The sequence below is a fragment of the Artemia franciscana genome, chromosome 2 (genome assembly GCF_032884065.1).
Source record: "Artemia franciscana chromosome 2, ASM3288406v1, whole genome shotgun sequence".
Classification (NCBI taxonomy): domain Eukaryota; kingdom Metazoa; phylum Arthropoda; class Branchiopoda; order Anostraca; family Artemiidae; genus Artemia; species Artemia franciscana.
In genome coordinates, this window is record NC_088864.1 from 29,448,260 (window position 1) to 29,471,317 (window position 23,058).

The 23,058-nt window shown below is 36.9% G+C and overlaps 1 long non-coding RNA gene across 2 annotated transcripts in view; it reads right to left on the minus strand.

The window, feature by feature from the left end:
- LOC136034287 (uncharacterized) overlaps positions 1 to 23,058 on the minus strand; it is a 48,853-nt gene that overhangs the window by 25,302 nt on the left and 493 nt on the right. Inside the window, exon 2 of one of the 2 annotated variants that reach the window (XR_010619156.1) lies at positions 16,473 to 16,593. The exons of the other annotated variant lie outside the window; for it this stretch is intronic. This is a non-coding gene — a long non-coding RNA (uncharacterized LOC136034287). The remainder of the gene's footprint in view (positions 1 to 16,472; positions 16,594 to 23,058) is intronic. 2 annotated transcript variants of the gene reach the window in all.

The window sequence follows — 23,058 nt, forward strand, 5'->3', positions numbered from 1 at the left end:
CTGGGAGGGTGTAAAGAGGGAGGCTTTAAATAGATTAGGTTGGAGGAGGAGCGTGCGTAGCTGTGTTGGCCTCAGGCGGCTTGGTCCTGCAGTGAGTTATTAGTAGTAGTAGTAGTAGTAGTATTGTTACTGGACCTTTCAACTATGCTGAACCAAATGGTTATCTAAAACATTTGATACGGTGCCTTTGGGGGAAAAGGGGCATGGGAAGGAGGCTAGTTGTCCTCAAATACATTTTGTCACTTAAAGTGGGCAATGATTTTTTTTTAATTTAAATGAGCCCTCTCCCAATCTTCTAGGATCACAAGTTCCATACGATCTCCCCAGAAGAAAACACAAGATCTAAAAGCTCATATGGCACTTGTGACAAGGTCGGAAGAGCCAAGAGCTCATATGGTATGAGCTCTACCAAAATTCTAAGAATTTGTTCTTAAGTTAAAATACCTCATTTTTTCTAATTTTTCCAAATTAACCCCTCCCCCAAACTCCCCCAAAGAAAGCTGATCCGTTTCGGTTATGTCAATCAAGTATCTAGGACTTTTGCTTATTTCCCACCTAGTTTCATCCCGATCTCTCTACTCTCAGGGTTTTCCAAGATTTCCGGTTCCCTCCCCCCAACTCCCTCAAATGACACTGGATCCGGTCGGGATTTAAAATAAAAGATCTGAGTTACAGGTCCTTCTAAATATTAAATTTCATTAAGATCCGATCACTCCTTCGCAAGTTAAAAATACCTCATTTTTTCTAATTTTTCAGAATTAACCCACCCCCAACTCTTACAAAGAGAGCGGACCCATTCCGGTTATGTCAATCGTGTTTACGCTAAAGTTTTTATTGTTTTAAAAAGTAGAGTTGCGAGAAAGAGTCAAACTTTAGCGCAAGGAGCGGGGTGTCGAGGAGGAAAAGCCCCTTTCATATAAGGAGTAATTTCTGTTCGTTTTAAGTTTTAATGTCGCTCTTTACTTTCATTTCAAAAAACTTGTTTTTTTTTATTTAATTTCTGAAAGTTTTTGAATTAATGCATGTCTCATTTTGGTTCTCCGTACATAAATTATTAAAACAAAATTTGCTATTAATTCTTTTTTTGGCTAAATGACTTTCTCTTAGTTTTGATCAGACGATTTTGAGAAATAAGGGGTGGGGAAGGAGGCCTAGTTGCCCTCCAATTTTTTCGGTTACTTATAAAGGCAACTAGAACTTTTAATTTTTAACGAACGTTTTTATTAGTAAAAAATATACGTAACTTAAGAATTAACTTACGTAACAAACTTTTATATTCTTATATTTTTGATTATATATATGAGGGAGTTTGTCCCCTCGTTAATACCTCGCTCTTCGCAATAAATCTTAAGTTTTGTCCCAATTCTTTAAGAATGACCCCTGAATCAGAAAGGCCGCAGAATAAATAGTTGAAATTACTAAAAATAATCAAGGAGGCACACTCATGCCTCTATAAAGAGGCGACACAAGACAATGTTAAGCGATCTTCGGTTCCAGTGGTCGCAGACGGATGGGGAGGGATGCATTTCGTAGCCCGAGCTCCAACTAAGAAACCTGCAAAATTTCATCCCCCTCCAACTTTTTCTTCATGGGGAAAATCTGGCCGAAAGTTTCGACCTGTCAACCCAAGCCCCCCTTTAACGTTGTCCGGTCGGGCTGAAATTCACAAGTTAAGGTCCCCTAGGGCCCAGGAGCTTATCCGCGAAATTTCAGCTTGATCCGATAACTCCTTCCCTGTTTTCCAGAAACCACGCATAGCCACTTAAAATTCATTTACTTTTTTTTCCTAGACGCCTACAGGTCACATCCGACATCGGATCTGGGTGTACGAAGACTCATTCGATGCGGAATTCTCCGAGTAAGTGCCCATGAAAGTTTCGTAGGAAAATCTTAACCCCCCGAAAGTTTCGACCCTCCAACCCCCCCCCCCCCCACCCCTTTTAACGTTGTCCGATCGGGCTGAAATTCACAAGTTAAGGTCCCCTACGGCCCAGGAGCTTATCCGCGAGATTTCAGCTCGATCCGATAACTCCTTCCCTGTTTTCCAGAAACCACCCATTAGCTATTTAATTAACGGATTTCTCTCCATAAGAGCCCATGTTAATTTGAAATTTTTAAAAGCTATTGAGAAGTTATATTTACACACATGCAAGTTATTAGCTCAGTTGGTAGAGCGTGAGACTTTTAATCCTCGGGTCAAGGGTTCAAGTCCCTTACGGGCGGTTTTTTTTCACAACATCAAAAAAATTTTGATAACACCTGGACAGCTTATCATTTGAGAGATAACAGAATATTAGCTTCTTATGAGCAAAAGAAACATTTCGGTCATTCTATCTATTTTTTTTTCTATTTTATACAATGATTTAAAAGCGGGGGGGGGGCGGCAGCCACCCAAGTTCCTCTCCTAATTCCTGTACGAGGAGTACAGGAATTATTAAATTACATCCACCATGGATTGTAGAAAAACGTACAGAAATAATATGAAAAAACTTCGTTTTCTTAATGAGTTAAAGAGGCTGCGTCCCAAAGTCGAACCTTAAAACGTACAGGAATTAGAAGAGGCAGTTGGGGGGCTGCCGCCCCCCAAACCCCGAGCTTTTAAAGACTCTTTTGTACAGGTTTTTTGGGGGGAGGACTTCATTGTTACTAATTACTAGTTTCGGCGCAATGGTTCTCCTGTCCTCTTGTGTTTAACATTTTTCGAAGTTATTCCATTATTCATTCATTTCAATTTTTTTTTAATTAAAAGAGGGCCTTTCCGAAGCCAAGAGCTGGGGGTTAGCAAAAAAACAAAAAACCTGTACAAAAGAGTTTAAAAGCTGGGGGTTTGGGGGGCGGCAGCCCCCCAACTGCCTCTTCTAATTCCTGTACGTTTTAAGGTTCGACTTTGGGACGCAGCCTCTTTAACTCATTAAGAAAACGAAGTTTTTTTCATATTATTTAGCATAAAGAGCGAAGTATTTATCTCCTTCTAAATACCTCGCTCTTTATGCTAAAGTATTTTTAGAACCCCTCATATGCGTAATAATCTCTGTTCGTTTTAAGTTTTAATGCTTCTCCTTACTTTCAATTGAAAAAAGTTTTTCATGTTTATATTTTCATTGTTTTTTTAATAGTAATGCTAGAATGCCCTTTTCATTGAATTTCTGTTCCCCCATGAAATATTCCTCCAAGGAAAGATCCTCCCATATAGCCCCCTCTCCTGAACCCCACACCCAAACAAAAAAATCCCCCTGAAAACGTCGGTACACTTCCCAATAACCATTACTGTATGTAAACATTGGTCAAAGTTAGTAGCTTGCAGCCCCTCCTCCAGGGACTGTAGGGGGTAAGTCATCCCCAAAGACATAGTTCTTATGGTTTTCGACTATGCGGAACATAATGGCTATCTCAAAATTTTGATCCGTTGACTTTGGGAAAAAATGAGCGTGGGAGGGGGCCTAGGTGCCCTCCAATTTGTTCGGTCACTTAAAAAGGGCGCTAGAACTTTTCATTTCCGTTAGAATGAGCCCTCTTGCAACACTCTAGGACCACTTAGTCAATACGATGACCCCTGGAAAAAAAAAACAAACAAACAAATAAACACGCACCCGTGATTAGTCTTCTGGCAAAAAAATACGAAATCCCACATTTTTGTAGACTGGACCTTGAAATTTTTTCTATAGGGTTCTCTGATACGCTGAATGCGATGGTGTGATTTTCGTTAAGATCCTATGACTTTTAGGGGGTGTTACCCCCTATTTTCCAAAATAAGGCAAATTTTCTCAGGCTCGTAACTTTTGATGACAAAGACTAAATTTGATAAAACTTATATATTTGAAATCAGCATAAAAATCCAATTCTTTTGATATATCGTTTAGCATCGAACTTTCGTTTTTTAGAGTTTCGTTTACTATTGAGCCGGGTCGCTCCTTACTACAGTTCGTTACCACGAACTGTTTGATTTCACCCCAAATCAGCGATGAAGCTTCTTCAAAGGACTTCACTGAATTGCGAGTGTTTAATGAATATCCAAGATACAGTTACGAGATACAGATACATGGCACAGTACTGATGCATCTTTAAATGAAATTAAATAAAAAAACAAGTTTTTTTAAATGAAAGTAAGGAGCGACATTAAAACTTAAAACGAACAGAAATTACTCCGTATATGAAAGGGGCTTTTCCTCCTCGACACCCCGCTCCTTACGCTAAAGTTTTTTATTGTTTTAAAAAGTAGAGTTGCGAGAAAGAATCAAACTTAAATATACTTAATAAACTTATAAACTGAAATAAACTTATTTCAAACTGAAATAAGGGGTGGGGAAGGAGGTCTAGTTGCCCTCCAATTTTTCGGTTACTTAAAAAGGCAACTAGATCTTTTATTTTTAACGAACGTTTTTGTTAGTAAAAAAAAAATACGTAACTTAAGAATTAACTTACGTAACAAACTTTTATATTCTTATATTTTTGATTATATATATGAGGGGGTTGGTCCCCTCGTTAATACCTCGCTCTTCACACTAAATCTTGTTTTATCCCAATTTTTTAAGAATGACCCCTGAATCAGAAAGGCCGTAGAATAAATAGTTGAAATTCTTTAACAAATTTTAGCATAAAGAGCGAAGTATTTATCTCCTCCTAAATACCTCGCTCTTTATGCTAAAGTATTTTTAGAACCCCTCATATGCGTAATAATCTCTGTTCGTTTTAAGTTTTAATGTTTCTCCTTACTTTCAATTGAAAAAACTTTTCATGTTTACATTTTCATTGTTTTTTTTTATAGTAATGCTAGAAAGTCCTGTTCATTGAATTTCTCTTCCCCCATGAAATATTCCTCCAAGGAAATATCCTCCCATATAGCCCCCTCCCCTGAACCCCACACCCAAACCAAAAAAATCCCCCTCATAACGTCGGTATACTTCCCAGTAACCATTACTGTATGTAAACATTGGTCAAAGTTTGTAACTTGCAGCCCCTCCTCCAGGGACTGTGGGGGGTAAGTCATCCCCAAAGACATAGTTATTATGGTTTTCGACTATGCGGAACAAAATGACTATCTCAAAATTTTGATCCGTTGACTTTGGGCAAAGAATGAGCGTGGGAGGGGGCCTAGGTGCCCTCCAATTTTTTTGGTCACTTAAAAAGGGCACTAGAACTTTTCATTTCCGTTAGAATGAGCCCTTTTGCAACACTCTAGGACCACTTGGTCGATACGATGACCCCTGGGAAAAAAAACAAAAAAACAAATAAACACGCACCCGTGATTTGTCTTCTGGCAAAAAATACGAAATTCCACATTTTTGTAGATTGGACCTTGAAATTTTTTCTATAGGGTTCTCTGATACGCTGAATGCGATGGTGTAATTTTCGTTAAGATCCTATGACTTTTAGGGGGTGTTACCCCCTATTTTCCAAAATACGGCAAATTTTCTCAGGCTCGTAACTTTTGATGACAAAGACTAAATTTGATGAAACTTATATATTTAAAATCAGCATAAAAATCCGATTCTTTTGATATATCTTTTAGCATCGAAATTCCGTTTTTTAGAGTTTTGTTTACTATTGAGCCGGGTCGCTCCTTACTACAGTTCGTTACCACGAACTGTTTGATTTCACTCCAAATCAGCTATGAAGCTTCTTCAAAGGAATTCGCTGAATTGCAAGTGTTCAATGAATATCCAAGATACAGTTACGAGATACAAGATAGTGGAACAGCAAGATAGTGGAACAGCAAGACGAAAAAGAAAAACAGTATGATAGACAAAGAAGACACGAAAAAATTGATTCAAAATCGAAAGGCTGCAAAAAAATTAAGGGACAAAAAAAAGCTGAGAAATTTATTTTGGAAAAGCAAGTTTTAAATCTTTTGCGGGAAAATAAACAGATGGAAGAAACCATTAAAGCTCAATCTCTACAAATTCAACGCCTGAAAGATGAGGTCAGTATACTTAAAGGGAGAAGGTAAGTAGACTTAAATTATTGTTTACAATTCTTTTTAGGCAGAAGAAAGGATCAGAATTGTGTGCTCAGATATAAGAGAACTAGGAAATAAAAGGCTCCGAAATCCTTCTGGGGGAGCTCATAGGTTTTATAAGAATTTTCTGCTTTAGATGCTGATATGCTAATAAAAAACAATATTCTTTTCAGCTTCAAAGAAATTTACAGGATTGCAGTTTGGAAAATTCTCGTTTTCTGAACATCAAAATTACTCATTCTTTAAGCTAGCTTTAAATTTTTTTAAGTTAGTTTTTATATTATGCTTTGTTTTTGTTGAAGATGGTCTTTTTGCCTCAAAATGGGATATATTTAGAGAGAGAGAGAGAAAAAGAACATCTTCCCAGTTCTTTTTTGGCATAGAAAACAGTAATTTTAGCAAAACCAGGCGACATGAGGAAGATAGCCTCTTCGTGATACCCCTGTTAGCTAAGCAGATAATACTCGCTTCAAAGTAAGTGAGGGGGACTTGGGAGCTAGCTAAAACTACCAAAATGAGGGAGTCTGCCCCTTCTTCAGCCCCCAGTCTTTACGCTAAAATCTTAATGTTCTATAAAAAAAATACCACGGTCCTTGTGTTTGAGCAGTCTCTCATAAAGAATTGACAGAAAGTAAAGCCCCCCCCCCCCTATGCAGAATAATATGTGCTTGTTTTAAGTTTTAACATTGCTCCTTACTTTAGGTAAAAACGACTATTTTTATTTAATTTCTAACCATTCATAAAACCATGCCAGGAATCCCTTTTCATTCTCCCGGGAACTTCCCTTCCACGAAAAATTTCCCCAGCTTCCCTTAAAAAACATGTTATTTTCCAATAACAAACACTATGTATAAACAATAGGCAATTTATCTAACTTACAGCCCTTTGCTCAGGAGTTATTGGGGTCAATGTAATCTCCAAAGGTATAGTTGAAGACTTTTTCAACTAGATTGGCTCAAATAGTTATATCGAAATATTGATAAGACGCCTTTGGGGAAAAGAGGGGTCTGTGAGGGAGGAGTTAACTTTCAATCTTTTTGGTCACTTAAAAAGGGTACTAGAGCTTTCAATTCCGATTTTTGGGGAGATTTCCTTTATTTAATATAAATTGAAAGAAAACCACCTATTTAATATATTTTGCTACAAATCAATAAGATAAATCGGAAAAAAAAACACACAAAAAAAGAGTTGTGCCAAGTGTTGTTTTTACAAGTTTACATAAGACTAGAAGGTTGACAATGGCTTGATATTGGCTAGATATTAACCATACCTCCATTGAGAGTGTGGGAGGGACAGGAAACTGGAAAGAGTTCTAGAAATTATACAGCAAAAACTATTAATGAGTTATGCACAGTGTTCATTTCAAGAGGGGAGGGTGATTAAATATAAATTAAAAAAAAAAACACATCAGGAAACAACAAAGCAAATATTTAAGACACAGGAAAGAGTAAACATCTTAAGAAATTGGGGACCAGGGGCCAAGAATTTATCCACACACCTGATTTCCAAGACGATACTGGCTGTACTGAGATAACAAGAATAAAAAGATAAACTTCCAGTAAGACAAAACTGCTGGTACCTACACAAAATATTTGCCAATCCATCTTTAGGGAAGATTTCAGGCTTAAGAAATATTGGAAAAAGGACAATACAAAACTGCTGAATCAGAAAAGCTAAAAATGAAAGCCATGGAGAACTGTGCAAACAAACATCAAATCAACCCAAAAGATATATTAATAATAGTAAAGCTTCTTGTTTTGTCAATAACAGAAGTTAAGATTACAATAAAATTTCCATTTTTCTCGTCAGCCTTTCAACTTTCGTTTGTTAGCACATGTATCTAATTTACTTGTGCCATTTAAGCAATACAAAAAACAAAACAAAAACAAGTTATTCAGTCTGAAAACTTTAGGACAAAGATCAAGGTATCGAAGTAGGTGGGGGGGGGGGGGGTAACCCCTTCATATGTGGAATAATTTCTGTTCGTTTTGAGCTTTAATGTTGCTCCTCCTTTTAAACGAGTCTAAATTTTTTTTATAAAATTGTGAAAAATATAAATATTACTCAAATCAGAAATTATATTAGATTTGAGGTATCGTGTTGAACTGAACCTGTCTCCTTTTGTATTCTAATTTATAATTTTCAATGCAATTATTTTATACTTGGATTCGTCAAAAGAAAAAATAGTTTAATAGTTTAATAGACTTTAACTAATAGAACTTAAATAGACTACAAACTAATAGATAGAAAATAGACAAAGATATATATAAATAGAAAGACAAATAAATAGAATTAGAGAAAACTAATAGATTAAATAGACTCAAAACTTTTAACTAATAGACTTAAATGTTTAATAGACTTTAACTAGATAAGTTTGTTCAGTCTATTTCTGACTAAATTCTTTAAATGCTTTTGCCTCCTACATTACCAAAAACCATCTTCCTTGTTATTTATACCATTTACCTATTCAAATTCATTTTTGTGTTACTATTAACTATTTTAATGTCTTTTTAAATTTTACTAGTTTTTTATATGTTTCTAATGTTTCTGACATATCAACTTAAGAATCTGTCCTTTTTCTTCAGTAGTACCCTATTTCTCTTTTTTGCTGTGTTTGTTTTGGGTCTGAATTGTAAATTGCTATCTTGACATAAGATAAGTCTTTTTCTTGGAAATAAATCTTATCGAAGTCAACACATACCAGGAGTGTCCATTCACAAAACTTTAGCGAGGGGAGGGGGGGATGTAAATATGTTTCTCAAAATCTAGGGGGTAATTTTGTTGTTTTTTCGATTGTCCTCTCTGCTCTCCCCCCTCCCCACCAATTGATGTGTCTAACACAGATCCATCTTGAGGATATTCTAGCGGGATGGGGATGTGTATCTGCGACAAAAGGACAAACAAGATACTTTTAGTTGTGATTTTTGATAATTTAGGAAAGCTATCCCATTTGTCTTGATGGGGATCTACTTTGTCAAAAAAAAGAAAAAAAAATTGAATTTTCTGAAAAGTATGAGGAAATTAGTAAGAATCCCACCCCCTCTGATAAGTCAGTCTCATAAATATATTTAGCTCAAAACTTCAGTGTTATTTTTGAGAGGAAGGTTCTTTAGATTAATTAGATTCTTAGACCATTGAGGGGAGGATAACAAGTCTAGGTATATCCTGATAAAAGCAAATTTTAAAGTAAATTTAAGTAAAGTCTGGAAGGGGGTCAGTCATAGGTGGCTGTAGCACATAGTACATTCCTCCAATCATGAAGAAGCCAGTCATGATGATAGCATAGTTACAATGATCACTGTTGATGTTGTTTCACCTTGTGTAAGTAGGCAATCTGATCCCAATGATGGTTACAAACTAGTTGAAAGTAGAAAAAGAAAGGAACTTTCCAATACCCCACCAGAAGTCTGAGCCAGGAGGGCTGAGATCAAACCTGAGACCAGCCACAATATCCCCCTTCTGAAACCCTTTATACACTTCACACCTACTAACAATTCACAACTGTTCACTACTAAAGAAATTGTGAAGACTAGGATGCATCTTTACAAATTATTAAAATACAATTTTATTGCAAATATTACAAGGGGTGAAGTCCAATATGCTTAGTTACTGGATGCTAAAGATGCCTTAAAAGCACTAGAAATCACCTGCATCAATAACCAATGTGCTAAAGCTAGTCTAAAAACATCATTACCAGCAGAAAAACAATAAGAAATTGTGATTCTAATGTCCCCTGTGAAATTCTGACAGTAGACCTTAAAGAAGGCCTAATGAAAGCTAAAGGTGAAGAAACCCTATGCTAGAGGCTCACCGACTTGATAACCCAAATGAAGCTGGACTTATACTGAGTAAAAATGTCTTGTTTATTTTTCCCAGTTAAATACTGGTGAAAAAAATATTCCTATTTGGCCAACCAAAACCTTTTAAATTGTAACAAAAGAAGCCTATCAAATACACAAAATGCATTAAGCTAGGTCAAGTCTTCAAAACTGAAAGTCCACAAAAGCCCCATGTAATGTCTGTCTTGAAGAGCACTCACACCCATCCTGCAGCTCTGAGCCTAAATTTGCCAATTGCATAGGAGATCATAATTCATTTGACAAAAAGCATGTCCCAAATACCTGGATAAACAAGCGTTGAAAACTGCCTGTAAAGAAAACCTGCCAGTTGGAATAGTTGCAAAATATTCCCGCTTTAGGCAATAGCACTAAGACATCAAGGCAATGGACCACTAGTACTATTAGTACACTACAGCCTGCCATACTATTGTCAACAATGAACACATTGTCAACAAAGCAGTTATTGAGTATCTTGATCAGAATCATCTTCTCAACAGCTCTCAACACGGTTTCCGAAGGAACAGATCGGTCGATATTAATCTGCTCAAGTCATGTGACTATAATACAAAACTACTGGAGTTGGTAATCCCTGTTGAAATGATCCTTCTTGATTTTTCAAAAGCATGTTTCAAACAGGCTAAATTGGCTACTTAGGTCTGCTTTTGCAGTATTAGCAGAGTTTCTAATAAGTTTTCTTCTTAATTTAAATTCTCAAAGGTGTTTTCTATAGAGTGTCGGCTTTTGAGATGTTTCAAACAGGCTAAATTGGCTACTTAGGTCTACTTTTGCAGTATTAGCAGAGTTTCTAACAAGTTTTCTTATTCATTTAAATTCTCAAAGGTGTTTTCTATAGGGTGTTGGCTTGTGAGATGTTTCAAACAGGCTAAATTGGCTGCTTAGGTCTACTTTTGCAGTATTGGCAGAGTCTCTACTTAGTTTTCTTCTTCATTTAAATTCTCAAAGGTGTTTTCTATAGGGTGTTGGCTTGTGAGATGTTTCAAACAGGCTAAATTGGCTACTTATGTCTACTTTTGCAGTACTAGCAGGGTTTCTAATAACTTTCCTTCTTAATTTAAATTCTCAAAGGTGTGTTCTATAAGATGTGGCTTGTGAGGTGTTGCAATCAGGCCAAATGGGCTATTTATTAGTTAATTATTAGTTAACATGCTAGGTTTTGGTAGAGGACAATAGAGCTTTTTTGTGTTTTCTTTATTTTAGGGTATAAATTAAAAGGAAAGTTGCACTTTATTACAATTATTAATTAGTTACAATAGTTAGTTAATTATTAGTTTGCATGCTAGGTTTTAGCAGAGGACAACAGAGCTTGTATATGTTATTTTTGTCCTTTACTTTATAGTCTAAATTAAAGTAAAGTTGCAATTTACTGCAACTATTTATTAGTTGCATTAGTTAGTTAATTATTAGATAATCATGCTAGGTTTTGGTGGAGGACAACAGATACGGGAATGCCCTATAGATAGGTAGAGTAGCTCCATAGGAGGCTTAGACCAAGTAGGACCTTGTCCCAGTGGGGCCCATAATAGAAACTGGGAAACCCTCCCCTGGGGTGATAATTACAGGTGGAGGAGGAAGAAGGCCCCTCAAATGTACACTCAGCAGGGCCAACTGCCGCGTTCACACGTCAGATGAGTTACAAACCTTCTCCCAGTAATGGGTTAAATTGTATGGTGAAGCAGAACACCATCATGGGAGGATCCTCTACAGGAGGACAACTGCAGCAGGGCGTAAGATCCAGATTTATGGACAACGGCCTCTGTAAAGGGCTGCCTCGGCCCTTTCGGGGTACCTGCAAGACTGGGAAACCTGCGGTCAATTTTTCCCACTTGAGGAGTGGCGCCCCTCGAGGAAATTATAGCCTAGTAAACAACACAGCACTCGTACGGGATTCTGATTATTGGATAATTTTCTGGGCTTGGTTTGTTTTTGATGGGCGTTTTCGGGCTGAAAAACCTCTTCCTAGCTAATTTATCTACTATGGGTTGCCTCCCCGTAGTAGCATAATATTTGCAGGCATGAATATATAATGAGTCGGAGGTAATAGGCTTGGGACTGTCTGTGCAGGATTTCGACTCTTGTTGATAGAAGAGCATCGCCAAGTGCTGAAAATCATGTTGTGACCAAGATGGGCCCAGGATTGCACAAAGCCTCCAACTTACTGGAGGTCCCAGGGACTTCTTGCTCTCCGGTTCTAAGCCGGCTTAGGCGCTTCGGTGTAGACTTGAGAAGATATGTTGGTCCCCATCCTGCACTGGTATCCGGGATCACTGCTTTTCTTGAGGCCAAAATAATTTCAAAGATTTAAAGAACATGAAAATTGGATCTTGGAATGTTACGACGTTAAAAAATGACTATCGCATCGACATTTTGACTGACGAATTCAGACGGTTTGAACTGGATTTATTAGGAGTTTCAGAAACTCATATCCCAGGGGTAGGAAGCATGAAATTAGGTGACATAGAATTTGTTTACTCAGGCAGGAAGGATGGGGTACATAGACAGGGAGTAGGGCTCATGATGAATAAGGAAGCTGCTAAGTCTTGTTTAGGCTGGGAAGGTATTAATAATAGAATACTAATTGCTCATTTTATGACTAAAAAGTTTAGGGTATCAGTTATAGTAGTATATGCCCCCATTGAACCAACTGATGGAGATACTAATGACTCAGATGAATTTTACTTACAGTTACAGGAGCAAATAGACAGGGTACCAGGTAGAAATATGGTGTTTTTGCTAGGAGATTTTAATGCCCAGGTTGGTAGAAATAGGGATAAATGGTATCCTAGCCTAGGTAAATTTGGTGTAGGAAAAGAAAACAGTAATGACTATAGGCTTTTGCAATTTTGTAGGTATAACAACCTAGTTATAACCAATATGGTGTTTGGTCACAAAATGGCCCATAAGTTGACCTCATGTGATGGTAAGACAGCAAACCTTATTGATTATGTTATTGTAAACAGAAGACTAGCAGGATCAATGCAAGATACTAGGGTATATAGGAGTGCCGTTATTGATGTTAAAAGTAAAGATCACCATCTAGTAGAGTCTAAGGTTAATTTAAAGCTGGAATTTCGGAAGGGTAACTCCCTCCCGGGAAGTTATGATGTTGGTAGACTTCAGGATGAAAATTTGAGAAAAAATTCCAGGAACAGTTGAGTACTAAACTTGAGGGTTTAAAATTTGACAATGTGGAAGATGGATGGAATAATTTCAGAAAAACAATTTGTGAAGTTGCTGATGGTGTCCTAGGGAAGAGTGCTAAGACTGCAACTAGGAATATTAGTGAAAAAGCTTTAGGTTTAATAGAGAGTAGAAGGGGTTTGTATAAGAATTATCTGAGTGATAGGTCGTATGAAAACAAAAGGAATGTAAAGAAAGTGGAGAAAGCATTAAAATAAGAACTAAGGAGATGTGAAGTGGAGGCGATGGATAAAATTGCTGAGGATCTGGAAGATGCGGCTAGACGGCATAATAGTAACATATTATACTGGCAAGTTAATAAATTGAAAGGGAGTAGCCAATCTGGACTAGTCCCAGTTAAAGATAGAAATGGGGCCACAATTAGTGATAAGGAAAAAGTTAAAGAAAGATGGGTGGAACATTTTGAGAATGTGCTAAACCGAGATACAGTTGCAGGAAAAGATATAGATGAAAATGAAAAAGTTTGTGATACCTTGGATGAGAAGGAAGATTTTTTTAGTGAGGAAGAATTAGCGACAGCACTAAAAGGATTAAAAAATAATAGGCCCCAGGAGCTGATAGTATGATTAATGAGTTTCTTAAATATGGTGGCTCTGAGGTTAGGAAAAAGCTACTGAAGATTATGAACATGATTTTTGAAAAAGGGGAAGTACCCAAAGATTTTAGGAAAACCATAATTAAACCACTGTAAAAGAAAGGTGACAAGAGTGGGTGTCGTAATTATCGAGGCATTAGTCTGGTCTCTGTAGGTAGCAAATTACTGAGTAATATGATACTTTTTAGACTGAGACATGCTGTAGACAAAGTTTTAAGGGAAGAACAATGCGGTTTTAGAAAAAGGTAGAGGATGTGTCGACCATGTTATCACTCTTAGGTTAATAATTGAGAAGTCCCTTCGATGTCAAACACCTTTGCTCCTTAGTTTTATCGATTATGAGCAAGCTTTCGAATCTGTTGATAGAACAGCGTTAACAAAGGTCTTATCGTTATATGGTATACCAGAAAAATACATTAAAGTGATTTGCGCTATGTACGAGAATTAATAGTGCTGCGGTTAAGGTAGGAAATGAGGTTAGCAACTGGTTTTGTATTAAATCAGGAGTTAAGCAGGGTTGTGTTCTATCTCCCTTTATATGGATCATTTTGATGGACTTTGTCTTAAGGAGCACAGGAAAAGGCAATTGGAGACCATGGAATCAAATGGGGAGGAAGAACGCTCCTGGACTTAGATTATGCTGATGATTTAAGCATATTAGATGAAAGTGTGAGCAAAATGAATGAATTTTTAGAGGTTTTACGAGTTCAGGGTGCTAAAATAGGCTTGAAAATTAATGTTAAGAAGACTAAGTCACTAAGGCTAGGAATAAGTGAAGATGAACAGGTGACATTAGGTAACGAAAAGATTGATCAGGTTGGGAGCTTCAGTTACCTTGGTAGTATTATTAGTAAAGATGGTGGGAGCAGTGAAGATGTTAAAAGTAGAATAGCTAAAGCTCAGGGTGTTTTTTCACAGTTAAAAAAAGTTTGGAAGAATAGAAAGATAAGCCTACAAACCAAGATTAGAATATTGGAAGCTACAGTGATGACAGTGGTCAAATATGGCTCTGAAGCATGGGCACTCCGAAAAGCAGATGAAAATTTACTAGATGTTTTCCAGAGAAATTGCCTACGGACTGTTCTGGGTACCCGGCTGACTGACCGTATTTCAAACAGTAGGTTGTACGAAAAGTGTGGTTCAATCCCGCTTTCTGGGGCTATAATGAAAGAAAGGTTGAGATGGCTAGGGCACGTTCTACGGATGAAGGATGACAGATTACCGAAGATTGTCCTTTTTGGTCAACTGTCTGGGGCTACACGGAAAGCAGGTCGTCCTTTTCTGGGTTGGGAGGATGTCATAAATAAAGATTTGGGGGAAATCAGAACTTCCTGGGAGGGTGTAAAGAGGGAGGCTTTGAACAGATTAGGTTGGAGGAAGAGCGTGCGTAGCTGTGTTGGCCTCGGGCGGCTTAGTGCTGCGGTGAGTTATTAGTAATAGTAGTAGTAGTATTTGACAAAGTCTGTCATAGGAGACTTGAGCTTAAGCTACAATCTATTGGTTTGGAGGAAAAAATTCTTAAATGGATTCTGGATTTCTTGAGGAATCGTGTTCACCATGTAAGACTATTTGATGCACATGGCAATCCTATCCTCTCCTCCTCTCAGCTTGTTATCAGTGAGGTTCCACAGGGTAGTGCGCTTGGCCCCACCATGTTCAATATTTTCATAAACGATGCTCCTCTAGCGCTTAAAAGCAAGATGACGCTATATACTGATGATTCCAAGGCAATTGGTCCAGCTAGCACTCTTGAGGATACTTCCCAACTTCAGAAAGACCTTGATCTCCTTAGCATGTGGGCGAAATCTTAGCTACTCACTTTCAATGTGTCAAAATGCCATGTTTTACACTTTAGATACAAGAACATCAATACAACTTACTCTCTTTACGGTCAGTTTTCTCCAGTGTTAGAAGAACATGACCTAGGAGTAATTGCTGAGCATCTTAAATTTAGCACTCATCCAAAGAAGGCAGCAGCATCAGCTAACTCACAAAAAGAACAATTTCTTCCTGTTTTTCTAAAATTCCGAGCCTTTTGTATAAAGGGCTTGTTTGGCAAAGGTTGGAGACAGGTATAGTCCTTGCAAAATTCTTGAAAAGGTCCAGAGAAGATCCACTAAGATGGTGAGTGGATTGCATGAACTCCTTTACCCTACAAAGCTATGTAAGCTGAAATTCCCAACTCTGGTTTATAGAAGAAGACGGGGTGATGCCATTCTGGTTCAAAAACTTATTAATTCAAAGGCACTTCCTGATCTCCTTCCTCTGGCGTCTCAGGACTCACGTACAAGGGGACATAACTAGCGGTTATCCGGGCATTTCGCCTCAAAGTGGCAACGTGCCCATTTTCTGACCAACCCTGTTGCCAATCTCTGGAACAAATTACTGCCAGATACCATAGCTGCCCAAACAACAAACAGCTTTAAGGACCATCTCGACAACAAATGGTCAACAAAAGAATGGATGTATAACTGGGAAGTACTTGAATCAGCGACATCAAACCACTAGTCAAGCTTACATATTCAACTATACGTCATATACTACCAACTCTGGAGTTTCTGCAAGGAAAAATCCTTAGATTGCTCCAAGCTGTAATTTAAGGCAATGCCCATTGACTATCTGTATTGTATTGTATCAGATTAACAACGCTTCTTGACTACTATGGTCCCTGCGTGCAGTGCATTGCTGCAGCATGATTTGATCTCTGGGTCCCGTATTACCAAGCTAAGGTCAAATCCACTGCGCCACCACAGGACACCCATTGACTAGCTCTAAATCTCTTCTGGTTCAAATTTCCCCCCTTCAGAAGTAAGCTGCAAAACTAGTAAATAATATTCGAATGGTCAAGAAATGAACTTTGTACCTTCACCATATGTAATTCCCACTGCTACAATATCTGCCAATGGTCATGCTTCATCATCCAAACTGATACAGTACTTGATCTCAGTCACCTTTATTTTCCCAAAACAGGCATTCCTCAGCATCTGAAGTCCACCATTCTGAGAGAAAAAGCTGTATATTATTTCCCGAAAACATTTTTTGAAGGAATAGAATTTGATATTATTAGTATCTGCAACCAATTTGAGGCTCTCCATTACCTCACAGAAAAAAAAAAATAAAAAAATAGTGATATTTTTGTCCCTTTAAAAGATAATTCAGTGGATTTGTGTACATCTCAACTCAAATAAACTTGATGATTTTATCCAATATATATCTAATGGTAAAATTGGGATTATTTGTCTACAAGAGACCGATTTTCAGGAGTTTAAGAAAATCAAAATGCCTGGCTACAAGTGCAACAAGATAGATCTACCAATAGAAAAGGAGAAGAAGCCATCTTTGTGCATGATTCAATCCTTCATTTACAGGGATGAAATTGACAGCATAGGTATAACTTGGCTAATGGTAATCATGTTGTCATAAGATCATTGTATAACACATGTTGCACTGTAATTGTATAACCTTATTTAAAGATAATTTCTTAGACCACATTGGCCAGCCAGAATGTAAAAAAATAGAAACAATCAAAATGGGATTTTTAAGGCCAAACAAGAATACTGAATAAACAAACAACAAATATTTTGGGAGGTCAATTGCCTCTCTTCTTCAGCATGAAACGAAATAATATATTCAATGAAAGTGCTAAAGAAAAAACCAACCCCATCAATAGAATCGAGAACTTTAATTGGGATTATTGATTATTAACTGACCAGAAGACTTGCTTATTTCAAGGACTTGGTTACAGACGAGGATGATGGATTTCTGATTACCTGAATATACTTTTTGGAGTCAAAGGGGTGAAAGGACTAATTGGCAGATACCCTGCATACAAATTTTGGAAATGGAACTATTCACAACTATTTAAACACAATACAGTATCTTTCTTGGGTTTCTTGCGCTTGATACCATTGCACTGTTTTCTTTTAATTATCCATTTTAGAAGTTTTACAAGACAGATTAAATCCTTTGTACAAAATATCCTCTTGTATGGGGACTGTTTTACTCTTGTATGTATATTGTTGTTATTAATGATAATCTTATTCTGTTGCAATTTTGTCTGATATCAACAATTTATTATTCACAACATATTGACCTGCAGTTTGTTAGTCCATATAAAATTCTGCAGGTTTCAAGGTGGTTTGATTGATATTTGGTGCACATGTAAAAGGACATTTGCATTCAAGCATGTATTTGTTGATGCATCACTAAACCATATAACATCATACAAAATTGAAAATTTTTGAATACAAATGCCAACAACAATATCAGATTTAAAACAGGGGTGGATTTGAAAAGAAATTATGGCTTTTTGCGTGTTACAAATCACAAGCAAGTTTGAGCTACACTTTTTTTATAAAATAAAAACAATCCAGTTAGAAATCAACCATACAAGCAAATGCCCAAATTTTCACAAGGAATCCACATTCTTTAGGGGCTCAATGGAATTTGCAAGTTTGCATTAGATGTTTGTCAAACAATTAAAAAAAGCAAAAGTTGTACAAGAATGAGAGGGAAAGATAGAGTAACTAGAAAGATCATAACTTAATTCAGCTATGGTAGTACAAAAGGGAGCTTGGTAACACAATACAGAGAGAATATCAGATTCAAGGTAATATATGGACAAATTTTTATCAAAGAATCATTAATGAGTGAAAATCATGCATATTTTTAAAAATTATAGTTATAAACAGTTTGAAAATACAAGTTAAAAAAATACTATTGCAATGATGCAGTAACAAGGAACATTTTTAAGAATCTGAGATACAGCAAAATAATTTCTATCTGAAAAGCTTGACTTGCTAATGATTTCCTTGAAAGAAAAAGGGACTAAGATAAACAGATGTTACATGGATACTGGACAAATACAGCAGGACCTATTCAAGGTCAAGGGGGAGGATAGTCATAAGTGAGAGCATCAAAAGAAACTAGGAAAAATTAAGAAGGTTTTAGATGCTGAAAAGAAAAATATAGTCATTAATGTATTTTTCTGACACCTAAACACTTATATACATACACACAGAAGTAAAAGGAGCAATGAGTAAAAGAAAAGAACAGGGACCAAGTTTGTAAGATGCATTTGTTACAACCATCATGACATGTTCAAGAAATATAGAAAAAACTAAGAAGTTTGACTTAAAATGTTGGGAGGGACAATGAACAGACAATTACAGCTGACTCAAAACTAAACCCAAAGATTATTGTGCCATGTCTTAGCAGCTAATCCATTCAGACAAGATATCCTAGATCAATGAAAGATGATTAAAAAATTAACAGATACAAAAGCAAACTTCTTGGACTCCATCTTTGGTACCATTTTCTTTGCACTATCCAGAACCAACATACCCCTCTCTCTACCAGAGCCAATGGTCATGCCTGTTACTTGTAAAGACCAGGGCTGTCACATAAGAGGGAGGGGGATACCCCTCATGTTCTTGGGTACTTGATAAACAAAATAATGAGTTGGTAAAATCAAGGTGCAAAGTGCCACAATTTTTCACCTCTACTAAATTTTTTGCTCAGTTAAATAAAGATCACAAAAATACTGAATTGTTTTCTACAGGAATCTTGAACTTGTCAGTACATGCACCAGTTTTAGTGACTCCTGCCATGATTTTACAGATGGTCCCACAATGTTTCATTTGGTTAGGCTAAATAAAGAGCATGACAATAATGATATGACATACAACAAAATCTTAATCTTGGTTGATAAATACAGCAGTTTTACCAACCTGTGCAGTGATTTTACATAACATATTCAACAAAGACATTATGCTAATTACTAAAAAAAAAACAGGTGGTAAAGTTACTTGCTCCTCCCCCCCCCCAAAAAAAAATGGCTAGCAATAATCCTAGTAAGGAGGACATCAAACAAAGGCACAAAGAGCTTGATGCCAACAGAACTGCTGAACCTGGCAGCCAACACTGAAGACTGTTAAAAGTTTGTGAATCTATAACTGATCTGCTGGAGCAGGGTTTTCCAGTTGAGGTGTTCCTACTGGATCAAGCTAAGGCCTTTGATAAAATGTCTCACCACTACCTGATGATCAAGCTGTCAGTATATCAGATAGAATCGATTGTCACTGTATATGATGAAAGAGGTGACCTTATCTAATCCACATCAGTTTAGATTAAGAGTAGTGTCACCCAAGGGACCAAACTAGGCCCAACACTGTTTAACCTCTACGTAAATGATACTCCTGAGGAGGTCAAGAATGGCTTGGAACAGTATACAGACAATTCTACACTCTTTGGTCCAGCAGCCTCAAAAGAAAATTGCTCTTCTCTGCAAAAAGACTCAAGTCCTGCATCTTTGTCTAAATAACCCCTGTCATGGTTATCACATGATTGACTCTGCAGGTGCTAATATGCCCATTCAGAGTGCCAAGAATGAGTGTGATCTTGGGGCAATCATTGACAATAAGCTTAAATTTTATAGTGACAGTCAGAACCAAGCAGCTAAGGCAAAGAAGGTCCTCAGTTTGATCAAGTGTTCAGTGACAAGTCAAATGCCTAGAGTTATCAAGAAGCTTTACACAGCCCTTATTCATTGCTATCTTGAGTTTGGCATGCTGGTTGCCAACCTGCACTTTCAGTGTGACATGGAGATACTTGAAAAGGTCTAATGTAGAGCAACCAAGCTCCTTTTTACCAAACAACAAATCTCCTACAAGCAATAACTAGAAAAGCTTGACTGGCCTACCCTAACATACCATAGAAAGAAAGCTGTCATCCTTGCATTTAAGATGATGACCAGTGACACCATTAAGCCCATTCTTGCTCACAGTGAATATACCAGAACCCAAGGAAATCCTATAAAACTGGATCAAAAATTTAGGAGAAAGCATGAGAAGTGCAACTTCTTCACCAATTGCATTGTTCCACTGTGGAATTCACTCAGCAAATCTACCATGTCAGCCAGATCAGTTGAGAGCTTCAAGATTGGTGTTGACCATGACTAGAGCAGCAAGTCATTGAAGATGCAGTGGGACAAACCAGTATCATCCAGCAGGGTCTATTATTTGCCACCCCTCTTTTATCCCTCAAACACACCCAGCTGGCAATACATCTAATGACAACCAACAAATGAAACCAAACTGTCTTGTATATATGTATATAGTGATGATCTAATTGTGAACTGCGAGATGAATATCAAATCAACTTTACCTGGCAACATCAACAGGTTCTTCAGCCTTAGTCACTAGAAGATGTGATTTAAGGTAATGAAGGGTAATACACTGCAGAATCAATCACAACAATGTTTGAGATATCTCTCACTTCTAAATGATCAGAAACTGGCTAAAATAAAGCCAGAAAGCTTCTTAGTTGTTAACACAACAGGAGCAGAGGACCTTGCAAGCAATTAGCCTACTTACATTAAAGTCTCCTATGGATTGTATGAAAAGTATTTGAGAGCATCATAAATAAAGCCCTAGTCCTGCATTCTAAACAATTTGAGTAAATGCATGACAGTTAATATTATTGACATACCAACAAAGTGAACATACTAGGCTACTCAATGTCTTTGTTTTTTGTTCTTTACATATATAAAATCACTTCTACTGCCAATTCAAATTTAATCACTTTTTGAGCTCTTAAAAAATGAGGAATTTTTAATTAAAGCATGACTTATTGGTCAAATTTTGACAAAATAATAGGCCTATTACATTTTCTCATTGCTATCCTTTTCTATTGTTTTTAAAAAAATAATGCTATATTTTCTCAGTGCTAAAATTATTTATAATAAGGTTAATTTAGGTTAGGTTAAACATTGAATGGCTCAATACCCAAAAAAGGGCATTGAGTGGTATGTTCATTATATTAATTACATGAGGTATGTGGTATGTTCATTAACTCAATTACATGAACTTATATAATTTTACCAACAAGGGCATCAATACTTCTCAGTCTGTTCAATCTTACTCTAGAACTGGCAATAAAAGGCCATTGTCCAACCTTAAACCCAAAAAGCCTTCAAAAAATGAGTTGGTCAAGACTTTATCAATGCTGATTGAGGCTAAACTGGGATGTCAGATCATAACCTAGAATATTACAAGCACAATTTCTAAAGGAGGTTCAACTCTACCTTATCTAGCTGGTTTGATAGCAATGAATGCCCAGATAAGGACAACCTATTGAACAATTCCTTAAGACCCTGTAGCCATGGGAAGTCCAAATTAAGTTTTATAATAGGCCTAAGCCTGTTCCTGGGGCTATAAAATGGACTGTCAAGGGGGCTATTTGAAAATAAATTTATAACTATTTTAAAAGAGAACACAAAAACGAATCAAAAGTAACTACTCTTGATCTTATTCCTGTTAATTCAGAATAGGCTATTTCATATAGCCTATACACTAAATTTGCACACTAGCTTTTGTAAAGGAGATAATGTTGCCTTTCTTGAGGGTGGGAAAGCTTAACTGATACCAACTTCAGTAGATTTTTAAGCCACATCCAAGGTTTTATCCCTAGATTAAATAAATAGGAGCCAAGCAGCAAGCTCATTACCTTGGACCTATATCATTTAAAAATCTCTATTGGGCCTATGTTATGGTTCTTTTTAGACAATAGGCCAAATAAAGGATACCACACATAGTACCCAAAATAATAAACAGTTCAAAACAGAAGCATAGACCTAGACTAACATTCATCTGCAAAGAAGTGAAAAAAAAAAACCTTTGATCTTTTCATGAATGAATCTTAATGCTATCAATTCCTGGGTAAACATACACTGAAATAAATGGGTAAAATTCTAGTTAATTGACTTCTTGCTATCTCAGAAAGGATTTAGATTAGGAAAATGAAACTTTCAGGGATTGGTCTACAGGCTAAAGTATGTCCTGGGATGGTATTTTAAAGTACCCATCTCCACTCTTTCTCCCTTTAGAGGGTCCTGAAATTTGCCTAAATGACAGGTCTATACCTATTGAAATTTTGACAAAACAACATTTTACCTTAATTTTAAGTTACCAGTTCCTTTTTTTCTGCCTGTAGTTCTGAAAATGCAATTCCTGTTATTTGAGTAGAATTTTGAGCCATATCAATGTTTTTTTCAAAATTTTTGGGAATGTAGCTGCATATCTTTAAAACCTGATAAAATAGGATTGAGCAAAGTTAGGAAGCTGAAAACAATTTTGTTACCTTAAATTACCTTAAATCGCACTGGCCGGCGAATAAGGTTGGGTGAACATCCTGTAGATTCGCCGGTTGAGTGATGGAGGTGGAAGTGCGTTGTCTAGTTCCGTTGAATAGATCCACTGGCCTCCCAGTGTAGTTTCCACTCCATCGCTGCCCAGTCTCGGTCAATTGCTTTTTTGAAGTTGTCAACAGTTTTGGACTGAACTGTTTCTTCACTAAGGGAATTCCACAGTGGAACAGCACGAGTTGAGAAGAAGTTGGAACGTTCTCTCCGTGAGCTTTGTACTTCAATTAAGCAGAAGATCTGTTTTGCA